Source organism: Emys orbicularis, chromosome 2 (genome assembly GCF_028017835.1).
Source record: "Emys orbicularis isolate rEmyOrb1 chromosome 2, rEmyOrb1.hap1, whole genome shotgun sequence".
Taxonomy (NCBI): domain Eukaryota; kingdom Metazoa; phylum Chordata; order Testudines; family Emydidae; genus Emys; species Emys orbicularis.
In genome coordinates this window covers 64,646,860-64,659,850 of record NC_088684.1, presented here as the reverse complement: position 1 = coordinate 64,659,850, position 12,991 = coordinate 64,646,860, and positions in this window count along the sequence as shown.

The window sequence follows — 12,991 nt, the reverse complement described above, 5'->3', positions numbered from 1 at the left end:
GGTGGTGAAGCACTGGAATGGGTTACCTATGGAGGTAGTGGAATCTCCTTCCTTAGAGGTTTTTAAGGTCAGGCTTGACAAAGCCCTGGCTGGGATGATTTAGTTGGGGATTAGTCCTGCTTTGAGCAGGAGGTTGGACTAGATGAACTCCTGAGATCTCTTCCAACCCTGATATTCTATTATTCTATGATTCTAACTGTAAAATGGGGCTAATGATACTGACCTCCTTTGTGAAGTGGTTTGAGGTTTGATGAAAAGAACTAGATAAAGAGCAAGGTATTATTACTTAGGTTAAACCACTCATTGAAGACTGAACATTTTATTATTTGTACTGAAATAGGGTCAAGAAGCCCTAGTCACCGACCGAGACCACATAGTGCTAGGCGCTGTATGAGCAGAAAGTAAAGATGATCTGGACTCGAGTACAGAGAGACTCTTGCAAACACATTACATCTTTGAGAACTGTCTATTTTACTGAACACTTCCAGTTATTTTAATGCACTAAACTAACATATTGCCAGACTGCGGTCAGAACTCTTGTACACAGCTCTGTATATGCAAGATATTGCATCAATGAGATCTATTTTTTTATATTTTGGAAAGGGAGTCAGTGGAGCAAACACCTGTGTTTCATGCCACCCAGACAACGATGAGTTTGGCACTAGCAGACAATTGACACTTGGCAATGGAACTCTCTGGTGCAGTTCCCCTGTTGTAAGGAAAATGCAAACAAAAAAATTCATTACCCAAGAGTCCGTCCCACAGACATGATATTGGATTTAAGGCTGAAACACATTCTTGCAGCAGCTGGTACTTAGCATTATCTTTCTGCATGCGATAGAAGTGTAAAAACTACAACAAAAACAACCAGAGGTGATTAGGTAATGCCAGTGATTTGTTACCTTATATGTTACAATCGCATGTTGCAGTAAGCCTGATCTCATCAGCATTCAGCACTGCAACTGTACAATGGGTATGGGCAACAGACCTAAAGACGACAGAAAAAAGGAGTAAAAATATGCCCTTCATGTTAGATGTGGAATCTCTAAAGTACTCCCTCCCCTGCACCCAAGTTCACTTACTTCATGTTAGCCAACAAGCATGAGGTAGATTCGGCAAGGTAGATTCGGCAAGATTCAGCATGTGTGTGGCACGAAAGCCTATGAATACATAGACACTTGTTTGCTAGCAAGCCAGAAGTCAGGACATTTCTGGTTGTGGGAGGGGAGGATTCAACATCCACATGATCTGTTACAGCGAAAGAGAAAAGTCTTGATTACTGCAGCCTTCTCCTCCCTGACTTCCATAACAAACAGATCACATCACCCCCCATGCCCTCCAGCCCAGACATAATGCAGCTCCCAAGATCATGCTCCTGCACTAATTTCAGCCCCCTCACCATTTCACTCCACTGACTCAACCACTGCCACTGCAGCAAGTTCAACCTTCTTTTCTTCCCCTCCAAGCCCCTTCACAGCTTTGCCTCCCCCATGCAATCTACTCTTTTCTGTCACCTAAAAAGAATGACTTGGGTTTAGGAATCTCCCTCACATCCTTAGCTGTGAAGACCGATGCAAAGAATTCATTTAGTTTCTCCGCAATGCTTGAGTGCTCCTTTAGCACCTCGATCGTCCAGTGGCCCCACTGGTTGTTTAGCAGGCTCCTGCTTCTGTTGTACTTAAAAAAAAAATTACTATTACTTTTTTAGTCTTTGGCTAACTGTTCCTCAAATTCTTTATTGGCCTTTCTAATTGTATTTTTACACTTCATTTGTCAATGATTATGCACTGTTCTATTTTCCTCACTGGGATTTAACTTCCACTTTTTAAAAGATGCCTTTTGCCTCTCACTGCTTCTTTTACTTTGTTGTTTAGCCATGGTGGCTCTTTTTTGGGTCTCTTACTATGTTTTTTAATTTGGGGTATACATTTAAGTTGAGTCTCTATTGTGGTGTCTTTACAAAGTTTCCATGCAGCTTGCAGAGATTTCACTTTTGGCACTGTACCCTTTAATTTCTGTTTAACTAATCTTCTCATTTTTGTGTAGTTCCCCTTTCGGAAATTAAATGCTACAGTGTTGGGCCACTGTGGTGTTTTTCCTGCCACATGGATATTAAATTTAATTATATTATGGTCACTATTACCAAGTGGTCCAGCTATATTCACCTCTTGGGCCAGATAGCTCAGTGGTTTGAGCATTGGCCTGTTAAACCCAGGGTTATGAGTTCAATCCTTGAGGGGGCCATTTAGGGATCTGGGGCAAAAATCTGTCTGGGGATTGGTCCTGCTTTGAGCAGGGGGTTGGACTAGATGACCTCCTGGAGTCCCTTCCAACCCTGATATTCTATGATTCCTTGCTCTGCTTAGGACTAAATCAAGAATTGCCTCTCCTCTGGTGGGTTCCAGGACCATCTGCTCCAAGAAGCAGTCATTTAAGGTGTCAAGAAACTTTATCTCTGCATCCTGTCCTGAGGTGACATGTACTCAGTCAATATGGGGATAATTGAAATCCCCCATTATTATTATTATTATTATTGAGTTTTTTATTTTAATAGCCTCTCTAATCTCCCTGAGCTTTTCACAGTCACTATCACCATCCTGGTCAGGTGGTCGGTAATATATCCCTACCTAATCTTATTATTAGAGCATGGAATTTCTATCCATAGAGATTCTATGGTACAGTTTGATTCATTTACGATTTTTACTTCATTTTATTCTACGCTTTCTTTCACATAGATTGTGAGTCTTTGGATTTAGATACTTCCTTAGTAAATGCTTTTTGACATTTTACTGCATTTCAATGGAAATAACAGAGAAAAAGTAGTAGCAGTAGTAGTATAATTCAAAAATATGACTCTAAAGTCCACACAGTTGTACATCTCATACTGTTAAATATATTTATTTTAACAGCAGTTGTCTGGAAGTAGTTGTTTCTCTTGGACTGTGTCACGTGGATTAATAGAAATATAGGACAAGATTGTTGGGCAGATTCATCCACAAGTTCAATTAATATGGAAATAAAACAAGCAGCTAGGAAGGAAAATGGAAACAATAGCCATCTATAGTGAGAACTTTTTCACAATACATTTTTTCCTTTCTTGCTTAGCTCAAGTGATCTAATTGGCTAATAAGTGAAAAAAGATCAGAACATGGTAACTTTGTAAATGCTCTGCTTTATTGCTTCTGGGTCAAGTTTGTTAAATTCTATACTATGACACTTTCAAAAATCATCTCTGGGAGTATTTGTTATTTCCATAAATATATTAAAGAGCTAAGCTCATAGAGTAAATACACTGGACAAGACCAAGTGCCTAGGAATAATTTTTTTTTAAACTTAATATAAAACTTTTGTTTCCGTGGGTAGTATGATGAAAGGGAGTCTTATAAAGAGGGACGCACGTGACATCATTATAACACTTACTGTGATTTAGACTACATCCCAGTGTATGTCCTATATTCAAATATGTCAGCTCTTGAAAGCAGGTGCGATCTGCTTAGGGATGAGGGGACAACAGAAAAAAGAACAGAGAAAAACGCAATGTGGTTATTTTTAAATTAACATAAAAAATTGAACATAAATATTTAACATGCAATGCTAGAATTTTTTTAAACACATTTAGAATTATGTAACTGAGAAAAGATAGATTAACCTTCAAATATTCTTACAGCTGCTATTGTCTTATATAAAGAAATGTAAGTAAAATGTTATGTTACCCATTTCAGAAACCACTTAAAAGTTTATTCCAGATGTCAGCCTTAACATATAGACCAGAAGCTCTCTTTTCCTCACCCAGCATTCATCATAAATATATATTTTAAATATGGATTACAAATGGAGCTGGGTGAATAAGTGATTGTTTTCAGTTTGCTGATAGTTCCAAAAAATAAAAATAAAAAATTCAGTTCAGTTCAAACTGAATTGAAAAATTACAAACATTTGCATGAACTGAAAAAAAAATCAATTTTGGGCCAAATGAAACAGGTTTTCTTCAACTCGAAATGGATTTTTGTGCCATTTTTAAAGGGGCTAGATTCACAAACTAGCCGGAGACAGGGGAAGTTCCCTCCTTATAATACTTGGCCCCACAGTTAGGGATCAGAGGTGGGAGACCCATTCAATTCTCTCCTCTGCCTGATGTGGAGAAGGGATTTGAGCAGGGGTCACCAATATTGTAAGAGAGTGTCCTAGCTATAGGATACTTTTGTGTGGAGCATTGTCAAGATCTCCTGTTGAAGTTGTTCCACTTATTATAAATTGTCATCATTTAAGCAGGGATCTGAATCTGAGGCTTTTGCATCTTAAGTGAGTGCTCTATCTACCAGGCTATATGGTTCTTCTTGTTCTTGTTCTCTTTCTGGCCCAATGAATATTAACTGTCATTCATATTAGCACTACATAGTCATTCACCATCATCACCTTCTCTACTTCTTCTGGCTAATTTGTGAATGGCACCTAAATCATGCAGGGTTGAGACCTCCTGAGGTTTCTTCCAACCCTAATCTTCTATGATTCTATGATTTAAAAATACTTGGCCAAAAATATTTGTCAAATGTGTGTCAGAATCGTGAATAGTTTTGGTTTGGCAAAGCTGCATTTTTCAACCAATAAACTATTTTCTGGAAAAATTTTGCCACCCAGCTCTAGTGACAAAACCTGACAAATCCCCACTCACCATATATGGCCCACAGACCATATTCCCCTTCCCATTATAGCTAGAACAAAGACTACAATTCTATCCGAGTTATTGTGAAAAGCCATCCATAATGCACTATATTATCCTCATTCTTATTCTCTTATTAATCCTGGGGTATCTTGCTAGTAGCATTCTACGACAAAGTACCTTTGACTTTCTTAAAAATCACAGCACTGTGTGCAAGAAATTGGCACCAAGAGACCTTTTATCTTTTACACTGAACCCACTGATGAGATGATTCAGAGAGAAACAGTAACAAGGCATCACAAAAGCAAAGCTTCTGATCAGTTTATTTTCACTAGAACACTGTGATGGGCTGCCAAAGAGAATCATTTACCTTCTGGGTCCAGAGAAAATGGTAACTGGCAGTGCTAGACTGTGTCACCAGTGAGTGACATATGATTAAAATTAATTTGAAGACACAGGATCATTGAGATTCAATGCTTCTTTTTTAAAAAATAAAATCTTAAATAGTTATTTATAATTCTATAGTAATTACATCAGATATTTTTGTAATTTGAATCTGAGCCAGGACTTTGACATATCTAGTAAGAAAACAAGAAACTGTACTGCAGTAAATTTTAAAAGGGTAAATTGTGTGTGGGGGGAAAAAAGGACTTTACCTTTTTATGTCTGGCCTAGCATCCTTTTGGCCAAGATGAACTTTACTTTGTAACATGAGGTTAATTTTAGTGGCTTAGTCATTCAATAAAACATCTTTGGGGACAAGTTACAGGGCAGCTTATAACAATTGCCCTTTGTTCTCAGAATATTATAGGGTCTGAAAAGTCAGAAGAACTTCACAGATAGGTCAATATTTCCTTAACAAAGTAAATAAATGGACCACATCTCATAGTCTTCTGTAATATTACCTGGCTTCTCTTTTGTACCCAGAGCAGTTAGTGCGGAATCCTACATTAGTTACGCAAAACACAACCTTCTCCTTCGGGATACACATTATCATTATAGACTTCTACAAAATTCTTAAATTACATATATTGCTAATTCCAGGTTCTGGATTCACTGCTCCTTCTGTGGGGGTAAACCATCATACCACCCCAAAGGTGAGCCAGTGACTATCTTGTACAATCTGGTAACAATGAATTTGCATATGGAAGTTAAATAAAGTTAGCAGGCACCTAGGGAATTGTGTTTTTAAAAAAAGATGATTTCTAGGCATTAATGTAGACCCATTAATTATTGACTAGTCTAATTTATAACTAGCAATTTTACATCCCCAGAAGTGTAAGATAAGTAGACTGGGTTCAGTGATGCAACATTGATCTACAGGGACAGTGGACATTTAAGGGTGGATTTTCCGTTCCATAGACAATTTCTTGTGCCTGACTTCTCAAAAAGTTTTTTGCTGTTTGCTAACACTGGGAATTGGTGCTAGGGTACAGAAATTTTAATTCCTAAGTCAGTGGTTCAAATCCAGGTCAAGTGTTTAGTGCATTAAAATGTTGGCAATATGACATCTGTATGGTGACATTTATGAAATGAGACAGCCATTTTAATTCATTTCCCTGTGGCTAGATAGCCCTATCACAAAATCCATCATAATAATTAGTGCCTTTGTTGGCAATTCTGGGACAAAGTCAAGTTAATGAATGATTTCAGCTAATAAGTGTCTTCCTACTTCCTGACAGGTGTGCACTGCAGCTGATTGTGCTGCTACCAGTTCTATTGGTAAACAGAGGACTTTTAACATGTTAAGTCCCAACATTCAATGTATAATTAATTTCCAATGGAAAAAGGGAGAAAATGTTTGTACTACTATTTTCATTAGAGTAGATCTAATCTAATCTACCTGGATTTCATTAAAGCATTTGATCCAGTTCCACATGGGAAATTATTAGTTAAATTGGAGAAGATGGGGATTAATGCAAGAGTTGAAAGGTGGGTATGGAACTGGTTAAAGGAGAGATTACAACAGGTCATGCTAAAAGGTGAACTGTCAGGCTGGAGGGTGGTTACTAGTGGAGTTCCTCAAGGATCAGTCTTAGGACCAATCTTATTTAACATTTTCATGAATTACCTTGGTACAAAAAGTGGGAGTGTGTTAATAAAATTTGCTGAGGACACAACATTGGGAGGTATTGCCAATATGGAGGAGGACCAGAATATCATACAAAAAGATTTTGATATCCTTGACTACTGGAGTAATAGAAATGGAATGAAATAGTGCAAAGTGCAAGGTCATGCACTTAGGGACTAACAAGAACAGCTTTTTCCTATAAGCTGGGGACATATCAGTTGGAAGTGACAGAAGAAGAGAAAGACATAGATGCATTGGTCAATCTCAGGATGACTATAAGTTGCAATACCATGAAAAAAGGTGAGGTATTTCCAGAAGAGATAGGAGAATGTTATTACCATTGTACAAGGTACTGGTGAGACCTCATCTTGAATATTGTGTGCAGTTCTTGTCTCCCATGTTTAAGAAAAATCAATTCAACCTGGAACAGGTGCAGAGAAGGGTTACTAGGATGATCAAAGGAATGAAGAGCCAACCTTGTGAGAGAAGACTTAAGGAACTTGGCTTGTTCAGCCCAACAGAACAAAGGATGAGGGGAGATATGATTGCTTTCTATAAATACATCAGAGGGATAAATACCAGGGAGGAAGAGATGTAATTTAAGGGACAATTGGATATAAACTGCCCATCAATAAGTTTAGGTTTGAAATTAGATGAAGGTTTCTAACTATCATAGGAGTGAAGTTTGAATCAGCCTTCCAAGCAGAGTAGTGAGGGCAAAAGTTGTTACTTGTTGTAAAACTGAGCCTGATAAGTTTATGGAGGGGAGAATATGATGAGATTGTCTTCAATGGCATATTGCCCATCTGTGTCTGCTATTAGCAAATATCTGCAATGGTTGGATGTGGTACACTGGAGAGGGAGGACTCTGAGTTAGTACAGAGAATTCTTTCCCAGGTGTCTGGCTGGTGGGTCTCGCCCACATGCTCAGGATCTAATTAATTGCCATATTTGGTGTCGGGAAGGAATTTTCCCCCAGGTCAGACTGGCAGAGATCCTGGGTTTGTTTGTTTTTTGCCTTCCTCTGCAGCTTGGGGCACTTGAACTAGAGTAAATGGTGGATTCTCTGTAACTTGAAGTCTTTAAATCAAGATTTGAAGACTTCAGTAACTGAGCCAGAGTTTATTCTCCTATTGTAGGTGTGGGTGGAAGAGATTCTGTGGCCTGCAATGTGCAGGAGGTCAGACTAGATGATCATGATGGTCATTTCTGGCCCTAAAGTGTGTGAGCCTACGAGTAGGACTTAGAGGATAATCAGGAGTCAAGGCCCTCGTATGCTATGCACTTAAGACAAATGTAATAAAAAAGACAATCCCTGCCCCAAAGAACATGCAATAGTAATACAGTCGGTAATGTATAATTGAAGAAATTAAAGGCACAGAGTGAAAGCTGACAGAGCAGATGGCTGTTCTGTCCACTTCTTTATGGACATTGAGATTGACATTGTTCCAAGATGACAGGTATCAATGAACATGGTGATCTCCAATACCTAGTTTCTATATGAACTTTTACAATGTTTATTTTTGCAAGATTATTCTGTTGTTTTCAAGATAGGCTAGAGCTAGAATTGCAAGGTTTATTTAGGCCAAGATGAATGTGAATCTGTCCTATATGATACAACAGATAGTGGTCTCAGCCCAAGTTTCATATTAAATATTTTAGGCTCCATTTTTATTCCAGTTATATTGATCTAAATCCAAAGGGATTCCAAGTTTCACAGAAGTGTAACTAATTTCACAATTAAATACTTTATAATATGATCAGTGTTATTAATATTATTAAAGTCCTAATCAAGTGTGTAAAACTTTTTCAAAACAATCTATTCACTGGGAGAAGATAAGCAGAAATATTACATTTTTTCAAAAAAGGGGAAAACAAATGGCATAATAATTTTATGCATTTAACACTGAAGCAATTATTGATTTTACAGTGAGAATAAGCTCAATAGTGTTTCCTGGTCAGAATACAATTATATGAGAATTCAACTTTAAAATGATCAAAGAGTTATGTGTGGTGTTTGTATAACTTTTTTTGTTACCATCAAGATTTATACAGCTCTTCCCTGGATAATGTTGAATGAGAAATTGATGCTGTCTGCATTTTACCTGAACAATAAGAAACCAATGCAACAATACAAATCTCTGGCTTGAGATCCTTGATGACATACATTTCAAAGGGGCATTTATAAAGGCTGCAGCTATTACCAATGATTTTCATGTTACCAAAGAGTTTATTTACTTTTCTTGCTAACGGCAGTTATTAGGTTGCGTCAACCGCTAAGGAGAAGGAAGGTTCCTCTGAAACATCAGAAAGGGGGTTGTTTGAGAAAAAGTCTTTGGACTGGGTGCGGGGAGAGAATACTAAACACTGCAGCATGAGAGATGAAAGCCATGAGCATGAAGATGGGCCCACTGAAGCCAATGGAAGCTTTGCTATTGATTCCGATGGGCAGAGGATCACTCTCCACAGGAATAAGGCTTTCATCGCTGGTGACTCAGTTCTGTGCTGTGGATGTGGAGTAGGTCAGCCATGGTTTAAGAGTTTGGAGTGGTTTGCTTGTGCTGCTACTGCATGTAACACATCAGGCCAAATCCTCAGACGTCACTCATGCAAAACTTTCTGGTAGCCAGCAGTTTCCCCTGAGTAAGGACTTTCGGATTTTTCACTTTTTAACTTACACTGCTTTCATTATAATGCTTTCATTATTAGGATTCCATTGTATTGATACCATTACAGAAATAGTATTACTAGGATTTCCATTGTTCAATAATTGGCCTCATGATTTATACTGGTTCAGTTAATACCTGTTTGAACAGAAAATATTCAAACCATTCCAATAATCTTGTATTTGAACACTGTCAGATCAGCTAATTTTCAGTCTAAGACTTACTAACAAAAGGTAATGTTAAACAGCGGAGTACTGAGTTACAAGGAGCTGTCTAGTTTTGCTGCAGACTCTGTTATGTCTCCATTTAGTTAATATTTTCACTAATGGTCTAGGGAAAAAAGAGACCCAGCATACTAATGAAATTGACAGATAATTAGTTAAATTGGGAGGAACTGTAAACAACAATTAAGATAGAAAATTAACACAGAGGGAGCTAGAAATGTTATGAATATTGGTAATTGACAAAGTAAGATTCAGCTTAGAAAAATACAAAGCTATATACACTAGGATAGGGAAATTAATAGTTTTGATTCCAAATTGTCTGGGACAACATGTAATTCTATGAGCAAGTTAGTGATAGAAATGTAAGGGAAGTGTCATTTGATTAGTAGTTATCTACAGAATCATAATTTCAATGATGCTACCCTCTGTATTGTGGCAGGAGGGGACTCACTGCCTTCCACCTCCATCTCCAAATCCTCCAGTCATTGGGAATTTTGATAATGGGTTGCGTTGAGTATCATTCAAAAGCCCTTTCTCCCATGAACACAATGGTACCAAAACGTAACAAACCTAGAACAATTATGCAGATATGTATTCAAGGAAATATTCAAAAATCAACTTTTTAAATTATACTTTAAGAAAGGCATGTCAAACATGTAACCCTCACAAAGTAGAATTGTGGCCCTTGACTGACAGTACTGTGTGATCAGTTAATGATCAGAACAAGATACCTGATTAATTTTTTTAATGTTACAGACTACTATAAATCAAGTTGATTTGCCATCATTGGCAAAAGAAAGAAGCAGTTCAATGGTATTGATAATCCGCTTTGTTTACTGTGCCAAAAGAGTTATGAGGCACTGGTTAAGATGCCAGCATCGAGCCAGAAATTGCTGGAATCCATCCACAAATGGTATGCATATAGTTACATAACATAATAAATTACAATCTCAAAGTAATTTATTACAAAAGCCTTGTTTTTACTTTGATCTTGATCATTTTTAGGCATCAATGGGGAGACGAAGAGTACCGACTAGTAGCTGAATCTTTGGAGGATACTCTGGAGGACTTGGTTAAACACAACACTCTGTGTCATCTTACATGCTATAAGAAGTGCACCCATAAACTGAATTTGGCAAGGTTGGAAATGAAGTACATTGAGCATTAGGAAGAAGTTGAATGGGCCAGGAAAAGTGCCAGCTGTGGAAGACTTGACTTATACTTGGTGACTGGGTCCCATCGCATGCATTTTGAGAAGAACACCTGCTTCTTCTGTGGTAAGCTGGAAACCTGAAGGTATCCATTAAGCACAGTTTCAATACATGAAACTGGTGAGAAACTATGAAGCAGTCACTCTTATTAAGAACATTGCATGGAAAGTAAAGTCTGTACATTGACCCAAAAGACCCACAGGTATAGGCCATTGCATACCACATCAAGCCCTACTCCAAGAATGTGATGCATCAAAAGGTAAAAGCAACAGAAACAATTACTGATTTTACTACTGCAAACTGTGTGACTCATTTGGAGTTCATAAATTGCCTCGCAGAGGCTCTAATGGTTGGGAAAGTGGTGGTGATGGCTGATGCAGAGGATAAGTACAGGAAAATATGTGCTTTGAAAGGGATTGAAGAGGAACAAATGCTTAGCAGAAAGGCTCTTAAAACATTTATTGAAGATTAACTGTGGGATAGGGACATAATTTGTATCAGTCCTATCCACAGAAATGAATCTCAGCACATATCCTTAAAAGCTGCAAAAGACATGGTGCTATAAAAACCAGAAGAAAGTGCTGATATCAACAAGAAATTGTAGACACTATGTGCAGCTACTAAATTTTTATGGAAAAGGATTTTGTCCCAGAACACATGGGAGTTTCAGGCATACATAGCTAATGCCAAACCTGAAAAAATGACTCCATGTGATCTGTTCTACTTCTTTAAGAGGTGTATCTGTGGTCGCAGTGACTTCAGCAGCAGCAAATCTGACAGTAAGCAAGTGGAGCACCAGGCTGCCATTTTATCACAAAGCCTCATGTACAAGTGCTTGAGTGAAAGGTTTCCAACACCTACACGACAACTGTGTGACATACGTGTGATCTATCACTACTACTGGCTGTTGGTTTAGCAATTCATTCCAAAATCCATAGCAAATTCCTCATGTAGCTTATGCACATCAGCCACTCCTCCACTGACTACAACAAAGTACTCCACTTGGAAACTGCAATTGCTAATGAGGTTCTTCATTGCATGGAACTGAAAGAAGAGTTTTATCTTCGCCCAGACCTAATCAAAGGTAGGTTTATATTTTGTGCTCCCAATAACTTAAATTTCCTTGAAGACAGAGCATGCTACGGTTATGGTCTACTATCAGAAGCATATTAATGAGGACCAGTCCCAGTCCCAGCCTCAAGTGCAAAGAACCATTCCTTGAAGGAGCTTTCTGACTCCCTTACTTTCCTACCAATGGCCAGAAATTCTGAAGCCAAGAAGTCCAGTTTTCCATGAAGTACCAGTTAAAGTGACTATAGTAGAGCTTTCTACATTCACTAATCTTGACCTCACTTGGTTATGGTGGGATGCACTCCAGAGGCAAAAATCCATGAGTATGGCTTCAGATGAAGAACGAGAAGACATATCCTCAAGTGATCTGGACCCCCAGGACATACCATACCACATGATTTCAGGGTAAATGTACATTCCAACATGGTCAGCCTTTAACTTGGCACTAAATGAGGTACCAGACTGAATGACCCGTGTATGCATACTGCCAGTCATACCTTCTAGCCCCACTGATAACTCAGTTCTCTCAGAAAAATGAATATCAATAACGGGTGTGTTTATCAAGATGGCAAATCATCGAGCAGTGGGGTGGCTCTGTGAGCGCATCCAAAACTACCCTCCTCTACCAAGAATCAATGGATCTGGGAGGAAGGACTGATCACACCAGTTATGTGTGAAATAGCATGCACTCCTGAATCGGTCCTTCAGATAATCAAATGCTTGTGTGCAAATACCAGAAGCTCACCACCCTACAAATGTTTGGCCAGCAACCTGCCAAGTTTGGAAATATGCAAGTGCAGAGCAAATGAGGATCAGTGTGACAATGTGTCTAGCAGTAGAACCCTAGATGGAGTTGATACTGATGATGACTTTGATGAATAAATGTTTTCAGTCCTACATGTCAAGGATAACTTTTCTAGCACTGGTCTACAATTTTTGAGAAGTCGTCTGCTTCAGAGATAAAATGTGCTATTTATTATGTATTTTGATGTGCTGAATTCAAATATGACAATTAAAACAACTGATTGGGTACTGTTTCTAAGATATTTAAGTTTTTACATTTTATGTCTATATATATTGTGTAGATA